Raw genomic sequence first — 13,772 nt, 5'->3', positions numbered from 1 at the left:
ATCCCGGTGTTATTTGAACTACGCTTACTGCACTTAGTTGCGTAAGCCGGCTTTATTTACTACAAAAGTTTTAGTAAGATGACTTTAATTCCTAAAATACAATTTTGTAATTCTATGATTTTTGGCATTTAAATAGTTATTTATGTTAACAAACGAAATATTAAAAAAATGCATATTTTTATCAAAATAACCAAGATTGTCAAAAATACGAATATACTGAGGTTTGTTGTCAATACTTGTTTTCCTTATATAAATAGATCGGGAAAGCTAGTTTCTGTTCGAGATGGGCAACTACCTAGGTGTGTATGTAATATGTATTCAATATACTATTTGTATTAAAATTATCTGAATAGATCTGAATATTTCTTTTACACAAATTATCAAAAATGCCTAATATTTAAATAGTATATATTTACTTTAAACAGCATTCGTAATGTCATGAATGGACCAAATTGAGACTCGCTATAAAATCTTTCCGCTACTGGGTTTTCGAAAACAGATAATCTGTTCATTTATATCGATTACAAATTCTAATTTAAGACTTTATAACGGCCTATTTGTATATTTAGAGGAAGTCCGTTTAATCTAAGTTAGCTCATAAATGAACATAAAAGGAAATTTAGATATTTCATTTCCTACCTAGTTACTTTCAACTCGATGTTAAGCTGGTTGTAGTGTGAAGAAATGTTCAATATTAAGTGTTGTGTGTGCATATTGCTCCTGATATCAATTTCGTATTATTCGTAACATGTTTCAACATGTTTAATAGTACTCCGGGTGTTATATCGAAACATCGTGTTTCCATTTTACTGCCTCAATCGATAAGCTGCTTTAGAAGTTGCATAATAAAGCCTTGATTGTTAAACTCATGTGCATTTGAATAATATTTTTTGTGTTTATAATAATTTCCCATTAATCTGATTTAATAACCCAAATGCAATGTGTGATTGTTTAAGTTCGCAGATGTGTTACATAGTAAGATATACAGGTATCTACGAAAAAAGGAAATATAACAGTAATTCATGTTGACCAATTGTTGTATTTTAGCCGACGCTACGATCGATTGCCCCTCAGGACATGAAAGTGTCATCCTTCAGAGAACACCAGCGTTTAAAGGCCGCTCCACCTGCTGAGAGTGGCCCTGCGGTAGAGCTCCTCGAAATAGTATGATTTTGTTAACATATTCATGTATTCCGAGTCATCAAATTAATAAGCTAGAATATTTGTGAGATATACATGATTCATCGCGTTGCTTTGGAAACAGGTTGTTATTAGACTATAACTGACTATAATTATTTACTCATAAACATGTCAAGTGAGTAATAAATAAAAATACAAAAGTAACTTTGTAATATAACATAGTAACACAAATAAATAAATAATCTCTCAATCAAAAAGTATCTGCAAGTTGTATGCAAAAAGGCAAAATATATATTTTATTAGAATATGCACACATCTCCGCTGATCTCGGAGCAATAGAACCAAAGAGTCTTAATCACACCGTTCTCATAGTAATTGTACTAGGTTTAACATGGTCATCAATATAGAAATATAGGAATAATATGCTAAGCGTTGATCGAGCCATAACTACGCATATGTTTAACATATTTATCCCATTATCAGACGTGCATTGACGATATAACACCCCATGAAATAAACTTTAAAATAACATTCATATATTAAAAATTATAAACTACTACTAAAATTGATTTGTTTGCTTAGTTTTCTACTTTGAAGTCATTATTATTTTTTGCAACGCTTTTAATTAAACTAATATAAATAATTAATTAATGAATCGTATCCAGGACCTGCACCCTTTTAAAAATGTCTCGCGATTTCGAAAGTTAAAATTTCTTAATAAAAAGTATTAACTAAGTGCATACTGTTATTTTACCCACACACCCGGCGTTTAATGGAGGGCCAAAATATGTAACAGTGAGTTTTAAAGTTATGCTGTCTTTCGTTGTTTTGGACGAGTTAGAACGTTGTAGATAGCAAAAGGATACAATAGAACGTATCACCACATATCTTTAATATAGTAATATATAAGTCTTCTCAGGGGCTGTACACAGTACAGCTACTTTTTGTACTGTGGATTAAACATATAAACGATCTGTTAATTAAACCTAGTCTGTTTGAGAATTTTCTGCGATACACCGCTTAGTAAATTGTTTTCTGTCATGTTAAGATGGGTAATATTTCTTTGTACATAAAGAACTTAAAAAAACCCGCCCCTTTATTTTTAATATAGATCTCCGATACTTATCTATCAACATAACGTTTTGTTGTTAGTATTCGATTCACGCATCTAATTTTGGAATTCGTGTTTTTATTTTCTGTCTGCATATGAACATTTGATTATGATCGTTTTGGGCGCGCTTTTGGTTTGATATTAATTTTGGGTGTGAGGGTTGGCTAGACCTCAGTCTGTTTTAAAATCCCAATTCTTTGGATTGTCGGTTTCAAGGCGGTGATCCTAGTTGTAATCATCAAATATTTCTTTTTAATGTTATGTTATGAAAGTAGTGTATGCGAACAATAATGACTCTCCTCCTAAGAGTTTCTGGAGTTTCATTGATTTATATTTTTGTAGTCATCGTTTCCATGCGATAATTAAAAAAGTATTTATATATGTAAACAATATGACAGACTATTAAATAGTGAACGTTTAAGGTCAATTTTGCATTTGATTGCCAAACACTAAAATTTGGATGTTATAATTTAGCGTTAAGATGTGCTTTAAATGGCTAAACACGTACGTAACTTTAGGAGAAATTACCAACTATTGTGCCTGCGAATTAAACCGATATCGAATGCAGTTTTTTAAATATTGAGGCCACATCAAGTGAATGAAATAGGATGTTCATAATCTCATATAATATATTCATAGTCCTGGTCAGACACATCGCACAACAATGATAATCAGTTGATGCTTAGCAATGAAATACTGAAAATTATTGGGGAAATAATTCTTAATATTTTTCTCATTAGCCCAACAAAGAACTAATTTTTAAAATTTAAGATTCGATTTGATTTTTTTACTGTTACGAATGCAGTGTTATACAAAATTCATTATACTTAATCATCAAACAGAAGTAAGTATGTAAAGCTTGGATTGTTCATGTATAGTTACTTCTCACAAATGCTCATTAGATATAAGTCTCGATTGGATAAGCATTACATGTATAAATTTCGATGCCTCGGCTCTTACTCAGTCGTACTGAGCTATGGTGATCAGAAAATGTCTCGAGGGAACTGATTTAACCGACCAAACAGTGATGGTGGATATCTTGGTGCATACATACTTTTTTAAATCAGGAGAATCTTTTTAATCATGTTTGCTCAGTGTTAAAATATCCGTCGAAGTATTTTGGTCCGACTTTCCAATCCATTTACATTGACATTTGAGGATGAAAAAGAGAAGAAAATTAAATCCTGTTTAGAACAATCTTCCATTTGATAATTACGACAGCATTACACTGCAATGAGTAGATTTTGAATATGTTCATCTCTTGCTTGAAAAAAGCATGTATGTGGCATTGACCTTTGATGAAGCTTACACCGCACTATAAATGTTAAGTTTAGAATTGCTTCTGCAAGGGTCAAGACAACTCAAATTCATGACGACTATAATCAGTATGCCTATTGTTAGAGCCAGTATCAGCCACTGTAATTAACGATAAAAATCCACGGCACATTTATTTCAATCCAACATGGCGCTGGTAGCAAGAAAATTCGTAAACATATTCACTTGCGTAAGCGCTCGTGACAATATTTTTTTTTACTTTACTGAGGGAAATATTACACGGTGCTACCCCAAAAGCAAGCTTTATAATCTTAAATATGTTCAGTCTATAGGACTGCATCTTGTGATTGCGATTGACATCGGGTCCGATAGGAGCGGGTACGCATGGCAGTTTCCGATGGACTTCGAGCGAGGTCGTCTTTACATCCACGTAAACGCGAAATGGTCGTCCGAAGGTTTATGTTGCTACAAAACACTTAAAGCGCTGCTTTTGAAGGTACTCACATATTTAATAATAGTCTTTATGCACATTCTTGTATTATTTTAAAGAACATAATGTTGCAGGCCCGTAGCCAGAGTTTTGAAAAGGGTGTGTGAATTTTTCCATCAACGATTGTTATTGAGCAACACAGTTGCGAAGCGGTAGGTGGGGGAGGGGTGTCCCCCCTTTTGTAATCGGGGGGTTTGGAGGTCCTCCCCGTAGAAAATTTTGAAAATGAAAAGTGAAATCCTGCATTCTGCTGGCTATTTATCTGTATTCAGAGACTGAAGTTATGGAGCATTTTATATGAAAATTTACTTTTATTGACTATACTCAGTGACTGATCGACATGAATATGATATAACATACATGGATTCCCCACTGCCGTTTCTCAATAACCGCCTTTGATCAGTCACGGAAATACATTATTTTATAGCCGAAGCTAGTATGCACGCACACACTTTGTTTACATATGCAACAACACATTGATAGAATAGAAAGTCAACAATAAGGAACGGTATACAATATCATTATTAATTGGAATCTTGAAAAAAATGGTGTATTTAACCATTCACAAATTTTATCATTTCTAAATCAAAAAAAAAAGTAAAAGGAAATATTTGACTTTTTTCAAAACAACTGCTTGTCTGCTACTATGATTAGTACCCGAGGCCTTGCAATGCTCTAAGCGTGCTAAGGCTAATACTAATAGTGTTTTGTACAACAAACACTGATTAACAAAACAGGGTATTTTTTATTCTGCATTAATACTAAACAGAAATCAACATGTTATAACTGGGTACTTGACTTTTTTAAAACAATTTTTAACAAATTTCTAAACGAATTTAAGAATATAACAACTAAGGCTCATAAAAACCATAAAACCACAAGCTACTGGTCCAATCGTCTCAAAGTCCTTAAATTTATACCAGGACGCTGAAGAAAAAAGATGGACTTGTTTGCCCATATGTTCAAGATCCATCACAGTCAATGAACATTAAACGTTAACGTCCACCTGATCATATATATTATAACGTTTTAAATTCATTATAACAACTGTTTAAGAGTATGGCAATGTGTCTTTTTTCCATCACTCTCTAGTTGAAGATCGTCAGCAAGCTTTCCGATGGTAAAGGAACGCTGCGCGCCCTCGTCAGACATATTTCCTTGTGTCAAGTTTGACATAAGTAAAATATTGTGGGCATTTCTGTATGTGGAGCAGAACAGATGCTATTAGGTGTTGGTAACATACAAAAAATGTACATTGCTTCGTATTAATGATATGTTTTCTTGCCATACAACAACAAAAAAGTATCCTGTCCTGCGCAAAGCTGATATTTTTTGTCTGGAAACCCCTTAGGGATCCGAAAATGGTTGAACGAGGATATAACAAAAAGACAACGCAGTCTGTCGAAAATGCTTCATAAACAACGTGTAATTGTTATAAATCGTGGTATAATGCAAAATTATTAACTAGTGACTCATGAGTCTTCAGCAATAGTCTAGGTGTCTTTTGATCTCCGTCATTTTCGGAAGCTGGCATAACGTTCCGTTATTAATAATCTAAAACGAACTCTTTTTCCCGTCGGTAGCATGTTGTAACGCTTAAATACAAAGACTCACTGGATTCCGGGAAAAGATAGATAATAGTTTTTGCATCGAATAAAGTTGGGTGCATCTTAAAAGATAAATATTTGTTTTACTCGTCATAAAAAATGGGTGCGAACGCACCCAACGCACCCCCCATGGCTACGGGTATGTGTTGTTATTATCTTATAATCGGATTATTCTTAACACAATTCATCGTTTGGCTATTTATTTATAAGAAGAACGATTCTAACTTATCTGAGCTTATGATTTGGACTGTAATTTTGTAATATTGTAATATTGTCAGAAATCCCCAGTTATACCTTCATATTTGTCCATGCCACACATGAACATAAGTTTTGATCCTCAACAAAAACGACTTCGGCGTAATTTGAAAGTTATGAATTTCAATGAATAAAAACATTTGATTTACGGTTAGATTAAAGCGAGATTATACGATTTTGTCAAATATTTATGAATGTATATACAATGTGTAAAAAACGTATTATACATACATTTCAATATAAATTAAAATAAAAGTAAAAAAGAACATGTGTCGAAAACTGCGAAATAAGCCAAATATTTAAATCTGAAATCGAAATTGTCTGTACGGTCGAATTCGCCAGCATGTATATCATGCATGTACGATGTGAATCTAAATTTAGTTTAACGGTTCGTTTTAAATTCCTGCAACGATATATGTTCATACGACACACGAACAATTACTCTGATCCTAATAAAAAGACGAATGCTTCGGTGATTGTAGGAAAATATGTACGAAATATCTTCGTCACAATCGGCTCGGGGCGCTAATTTGTCTTTGCTGCATTTTATGAAATTCGTCTTCAATATGTATATTTCTTTGCCTATTTTGTGTTACTTTAACATATTTTCTCAATATATGACAATTTAAAACATATAAAAAACATATAATATGGCTTTAAAAGAAAGAGAAATGAGTGTACGCAGTATGTTTTGTTTATGCTTATCTTTAAGACTCATATATTATAATCAACGTCATTATTTTTATTTGAAACAAATGTAAAGTTGTTGAACAGCCTGACATGTCTGTGGCCGAGTACGGTTCCCGAGCGGACAAGAGGTACAGTACAATCAGGGAAACTGAAGACGACTGGGAAAATTGGTACTTCTTCCGAGATTTCAAGAGAATGCTTTATGCCAAAGGCGTGAGTACTTCATTAATGCATTCACCACGTTCCATTTAATTACATAGAACGATGCAATAACAAGTGTTTGTATAGAATATGTACTCTAGACAATTTATCTGCACAGAGATGTTAGACTTCACTGAACTTGGTTTTTAAATGGAATCAACACACTGGGCTTTTACAGAGTTCGTTAGATTCAAACGCCACCGTGGAAGATGTAAATGGTCGGAACCTGCCTGCTTACTTAGTCTTTGGAAAGTCCATTCTGTTCATGAAAGACCACGCCGTATAAGACCTTGCAGAGGCAGGAGTCCCGTATAAGAAGAATGGTACCAAATGGGTGATCACAATCCCGTCTATATATTCTCACCGTGCAAAGGGTCTGATGAAAAATGCGGCAATAGAAGTGGTACTGTTTTGTGTTTAATATATTAATTTCTTAATATGTCCACATGTTGAATGCGGTACTGTGTTAAACTATATGTGGCATTTATGACGCGCACAAGCGTTTATGTTAGCTTTAAAACAATAATGTGTTTTGTATTATGAAAATCACAACTGTTTTCTATAATATAATCACGGGTAAAACCAAGCTATTTTTCGCTTTAAAGGCGGGGATTCCAGCAGCTAGCCTGGTGATTGTTCTGGAACCCGAGTGTGCGGCAATTTAATGTAGCCAGCTCCAGAGAAATCAACTGGAAATAAACGGAGATGGCAGCAAACTTCACAACATCGCGTCCCGACCTCCTTGCTGATTGTGCTGGACACGGGAGGTAAGAAAGTATTGAACAAATTAAATAAATAAAAAAAAAAAAATAAATTAATTAATTAATAAATAAATGAATATGAATAAGAAGCTTTTACATTTATGTTTAACAATATGCAACTTGTAAACATTTACATTAAACGGTTGCATCTAAAATTATGACGAAATGACTATCACAAACCTTACTTACAATTAAAGACATCGTTTAATACTATTTTTATTTAAGGCAAATGACCGATGACCAACACAATACAACTTTTTATATAAAATCATCATTTAAGTTCTTAACCTTACACTCAGCACAGAATAAATCACACAATATACGCGAGTAAATAAACATAATCAGCATAGCATCACAGCAAGAGCAATAAAAGAGAATCATAATTCGACCTAATTTACATTTAATTTCTCAATAAGAAACACCAGAGCGACAGAATAACTACTTTTTGAGGCACGATGAAATAAAAAATTTAAGTATCAGCTTAGTCCCTTCTTGTTAACACGATTTCTGACTAAACTTATCATAAAAGTTTACAAATTAGAAATCTCAGTAAAATTAGTAATATGGAATGTAAAACGCCCCATTACGTAGCTAGTATGTATCTGAACAATAGATATTTTCGAAATAAAAACACATGTGTCAAAAACACATTCCATTAAATGTCAATTATGTTTTACAGTACATACGCGTGTTTTGCAACATTATATGCATTAATATTTCATTAAAAGTTTATAAAAAAAACACCTTAATTTACAACATTGTATATTTATTGATTGTCTGAATTTCCACTAGGCGTAAGGTAACATATACACATTGAATCATACATATACATATCAGCATGGTTGATTTAGTATTTTATCTCAAGTGATAAATAATGCAACAATAATCTGATATCATAAAACCGAAAACGAAGTTTGAAAGAGAATAATGCAGTCATTTTGTTCGTCAGTTTCTCGGACTATATTAAAGTTAAAAATGTGTTGGAGGGAACAAGATTCACAATCCTAAGCGATAAAATAGAAACTGCAACTATTTAGCCACCTATCAATGCAGATATTCATGAAACCGTTGTCGATACTAAGATCTTAGATTTGTAAATGCTATTATCATTTTGACGTCATGGCATTTTAAGTTTACCATTATTTGCAGTAAAGTCCTTTTAAAATGTAAAACCAGTTTAGAGGGATTAAAAAAACGACGTATTGGTTTTGGTAGATTATTGATGATCAATCCACATGTTATAAAATAATAACATAAATTGTAAAGAAATTATTTCCTCTCATCACTCTTGATTACAAATTGATAAATTACCGGATATCAACAATTTGAAAATCGTAATCAGGAGGTGCAGTTGACGTCACCTCACTTCGCAAAGGCGCAAAAGGACAAATGAAAAAAGTGGAATTTTCATACGAAGCATGTGATTCTATGAGAATCGATGATAAGTTTTTTTAAATGCTCCAAGACCTTATTGGCCAAGACGTTTTCGGAGAATTTGTTAGAGAAAATAAAATAGATTACCTAGACTATCGGATGGATTTAGAAACACAACAAAAAGAGGTATTGACTTAAAAATAAAATAGGCCATGGTTCAATTCATTTGTTTTAATCTTTATAATCAGAAAATATTTGCTACACTACTATTTTTGATTTTATGTGACAGTCAATAAATATTAAAAAAACACAATTTATCTGAATGCACATTTAAATTGATATTGATGCAGAGTTATCTCATTTGATAATGGGTCATATATGTCTATACGTTTAAACTATTTATTGGTGTAATATTAAACAGGTCAAACACCCCAGTGACCCTGATTACAGCCCACGATTTCGAATCAGAGTTCAAGATTCACGGAAACATTTGTGGGAAAGAAAAACAAACAAAACCATTTACGAAATCATTAAACAGGAAAATATGAAGGACAAAGATATATAGTTCGCAAGTTTACGACTATCATTTCCAACAATAATCATTCTGGACATGATGGATGAAGGTGTAAAAGAAATGATGAATATTTTAAATAGGATCCTGGTATCCCCCAATATTAAAGGGTTTACCTTTACAACCGTGATAACTGTTGGGGACTGCGCTTTGTCAAGCTATGTGTTAAAGGCCTTGTGGAAAGAGCTGGGCAAAAAGAACATCCCTTGTGTTCGTCCGCAGTTGTCGGAAATTTCTGACTTGCTCGGAGCTGTACTTTTTGGACACACAGAGGATATCACAACATAGCTCATGAAGAAGTTCACGTGTGTTGGTAAGTTCGATGATGAGTTTCCGAAACAACTTAAAAAAAACAATGACATAAAAGACAATTACATTTTAATGCATACGGAGGCATTTAACATCAACCGCTAACGAAAGTTACCTCTCTTGATTATATGTACCGTTATCAGTTATATAACGGTAATAAGAGACAATCAATTTAAATATGAAAGATATTGATAACGAACAAAATGCAATTTGCTTATGATTCCATTATAAATATAACATAAAAATTAAAGGACCTCACAATATACACATACCATAGTAGTTAATTTAAACTGTTAATGGTAAGGAACTATGTATCACGTATTTCTACAAATATTAACGATTAAGTGTTTATAGAAAAGAATGTAAAGGATTTTAAACCGTCGAGGCAATTTAGTTGCTTAGCAGTAAAACGTAATGTTAATTGCGATACCTAATTCTATTTTGAAAAGTATTACACAAAGACATTTTGAATATTACAGAAAGAAGTACTGAAGCGATTTATATTGACAATCCTTTATTTAAGAGAAGAAAGTAAATGAATGGATTGTTATTAAATTAAATCATTAACATAAAACCATTTCTATACATATTATGATGCATTTATATATGAGTAATTTTGGCCTGATCGAAAAACGAATATTCAAAATTGAATCTTCGGTTATACATGTGTTGAGTAGATCCCAGAGAGTTTACAATTGGCATGTAGCATCATATAGATATCTTGTATAAACTATGTTCAAATCCTTCCATAAAGTTAAAACCGGCAACACCTCAGAGTCCACATGATCAATATACACTTATATCAAACCATCTTATACAAAATCTCTGATACCAGACGTCCCGGAGTTTCATTTTTGGCAATAAGCAACAGATAGTGATCATGAAGTTTTTTTAATCCCGCCACTGGGGTCAAAACTGGTCATTAGAAGATGCGATCGTCAGAGATTTACACTTTGATGTGTAACATAGTTTGTTCAAATCATGCCTACTTTGCCAGAGCTGCCACATCCCAAGAGTAACTTTATTTATTCGACTTCAGTACCATACTGATAAGTGGTATGTCTACTATTACAACACACATACACAAAAATGTGCATAATTAACCGCATGTTAATCTCTGCTGACTTGTTTATTTGTGTGTGTTGATTGTTTAAAAACGTTGTTTCATTATGCCGTATGCACAGATATACACACTATGCTAGGCATTTTCATATAGAGTGAACATTTACGTTGCTTTGCGAGTGCTTTTTTATTTGTGAGATATCTTTCTATCAAAATTATTTTCTCAAAAACATTTTATTAAATATAAATACAATGTGTATTATGCATATACATCCTAGATACGTATTATGGCAATTGACACCCTGCATTACTTTTTCTTCCCGATATGCATAACGATCGATTGGAATTGGAACAATATGATGATGTTTGAAATCGTGTTAATAAGATAGTCTTTAGCGTTGACTTGAACTTTATTTATGTAATCATGTCTCAAGAAGATTCAATTCTCTTTGCTCAGTTGTTTCGTGTTTAGGTAATTTAATTGTAATTTAATATAATTATTATTATTTTTGGTTGCATTTTGATTTGAAAGCGATGCTTTTGGGGTGATATTTATTTTACACGTATATGCTTTGTTATCAGTTATGGGATAAGTATCAGGTTTGTAATCGCTTAAACTGGTTAAAATGCTTTCCATTCAAGGTACCAAGGCGATAAACCCATCTGTAATCATGTTTAATGTATGTTTTGTCTTGCATTGTACAGGCATCGGGTAATTTGCCTAATACTCAAAAACTTACAAGAATTACAAGAATTGCTCTGCTAATAAAGTTATTGCAGTTTCCTGATTTCTGAAGAGTTGTAATAAACATTACTTAACAATCTTCTCAGTAACGACAAGTCCCAAAGATGAGATATTTCGTAAGGTATATAACGAAATGTTCGATAACAACGTATTGAGATCATGGCTAACATTATAAGGAAAATCGGCGGTTTTTCAACCAAAATTATTATAATTATGGCCCTGGGTCAAAACTGACACCGCCACAGGGTTTAACAATTTGTATAGACTTATGCAGTATAAATATATTTTACAGTCTTCTTCTCTTAAACAGAAATGCGAAACGTGTAATATGGCATTTACAACAGCATAAAGTGATTTGTGTTTGCATTATGCCTTTGAGTCAACTTTCGCCTTACCTATTGCGTAGGATCTAAATGTTTTATATTAAATAATACACCATAATTACATCTTAAAAACAACAACAACATAGAACATCTATGCAACCACATGTCACAAAATTCAAATACGTGGTATTTGAAAATATTTGGTATTTTAAATCAGATTCAGGCCTGCTTAGGACCTTTCATTTATATCAGCAGTACAGCAGTACCATCAATATGCAAATTCGATATTAATTTTTAATATAATATTCTGCAAATATAACTAATAATACTTGAAATGTCAATGCTGAGATTCACTTGATTTAATGATGTTAGATGTGATACCAATTTAAACAACAAGTAAAGAATACACCAACAATTAAACACACAATTGTTATTTATCAGCTATGTAGATTTATGTTGTTTATTGGACAGATATATGAATTCTAACAATACATGCTACATTCAACATATTCAGTATAAGTACATGTATATGACTGTTTATCGAGTTGCAATATTAACAGAAATATATTTACTTATGTTTTGTTTTGTGTGTGGGTTTCAGATACCAATTTCTTTATCGAAGTTTTTTTTTTTTTTTACAATTGAATGAACAAACAGTGGCGTGTGTTTTCATCTGGGCTGTAACAACAAATAATGGATTGCTGTGTGCTTTAGAATTTTTTTTAGTTCGTTTATGTGTTTTATTTTAATATTGTTGGTTGATTACACTATTTCTTCAAATCGACGGATGCTTATACAAGGTAGAAATTCGTCCTACAACTTATAATACTATGTGAGAATTTTGGTATATTTGTGGAATCGTATAAGGTATATAACTTAGTCAGGTGATTGTATGCATAATTATTATCTTTAAGGAATAAAGATAATTCGTGTAACCAAAGTCAAGAAAGCGTTAATAATGTTGATGACATTGAAGACATGTAAAAGTCAGTGTTCAAATTTTCAGGAATATGTGTTGGCTTTTCATTTAAAAGATCGTAAAACCTTGTTGTTCAAAACAGTTTTGTTATGATAAGCTCCTAATTTCACCAAAATAATTGAAATGATTTTGACAAATTTAGATGTGAGCTTTTATCATGTCGAACGCTTATCGATTTGTTTGACTATGTAGTCCAAAGTCTCGCTTATTTTTCATAGGCGATATCATTGAAGAATACGAATGCTTGTATAAAGTATTTTTACTGCTCAGTATCATCTGCATGTGCTTGTGACAAAACCCCTGGTGAACGTCACAATTACGTTTTTTTTATTATATGTTATTCATCTGCGTAGTAGTGCTTGGTATCTTTGTCAGTAATGCGTATAAAGTAGCAAATATAATATCAAAATGATGCTCAGAAAAAAAACTTTTATTGACAAGTATTAATATTACAGGTTGACATGTTCATAAATATTTATAAGTACGTAAACTGTCAGGCGTCTTTGTTATAAAGCATTATTTTGTAATATTACGCCTAAGAGATATTGGTCATTCTATATGTATATGACCGATTTCAGTCTGTCAAATGCGAAAGAGAAACCTAAGTGTATATGGACAGGTCACTATTTTTTGTATATGGACCGTTCGGGGTTACACACCAATAAATGTGCACTGTGTCGAAGCGTTTTATTGAACAGCATTTACACTATTTAAGCTTTAACAAGAGTAAAAACAACAAATTTATTAAGAATCAATGACACGCTTATCTCAATGCCAACCTTAATCCAATGTTTATAACAATAAAGTCGTAACGATATCCACTTCCATTTTCTATTCTTCCCACAGGTGTTGGGCACGTAGCCAAGTAACTTTAACACT

General features: G+C 32.5%; 1 long non-coding RNA gene across 1 annotated transcript; it reads left to right on the top strand.

Annotated features, from left to right (window-relative positions):
• The first annotated feature begins 6,469 nt into the window (after positions 1–6,469).
• LOC127838100 (uncharacterized) lies at positions 6,470–9,420 on the top strand. The gene is made up of 5 exons (XR_008029662.1): positions 6,470–6,781; positions 6,948–7,172; positions 7,375–7,536; positions 8,873–9,090; positions 9,326–9,420. It is a non-coding gene; the product is annotated as an uncharacterized LOC127838100 (long non-coding RNA).
• The last annotated feature ends 4,352 nt before the right edge of the window (positions 9,421–13,772 follow it).

This window comes from Dreissena polymorpha, chromosome 7, assembly GCF_020536995.1.
Source record: "Dreissena polymorpha isolate Duluth1 chromosome 7, UMN_Dpol_1.0, whole genome shotgun sequence".
Classification (NCBI taxonomy): domain Eukaryota; kingdom Metazoa; phylum Mollusca; class Bivalvia; order Myida; family Dreissenidae; genus Dreissena; species Dreissena polymorpha.
Note: the sequence above shows the minus strand (reverse complement) of the source record. Positions and strands in the feature narration are given on the sequence as shown.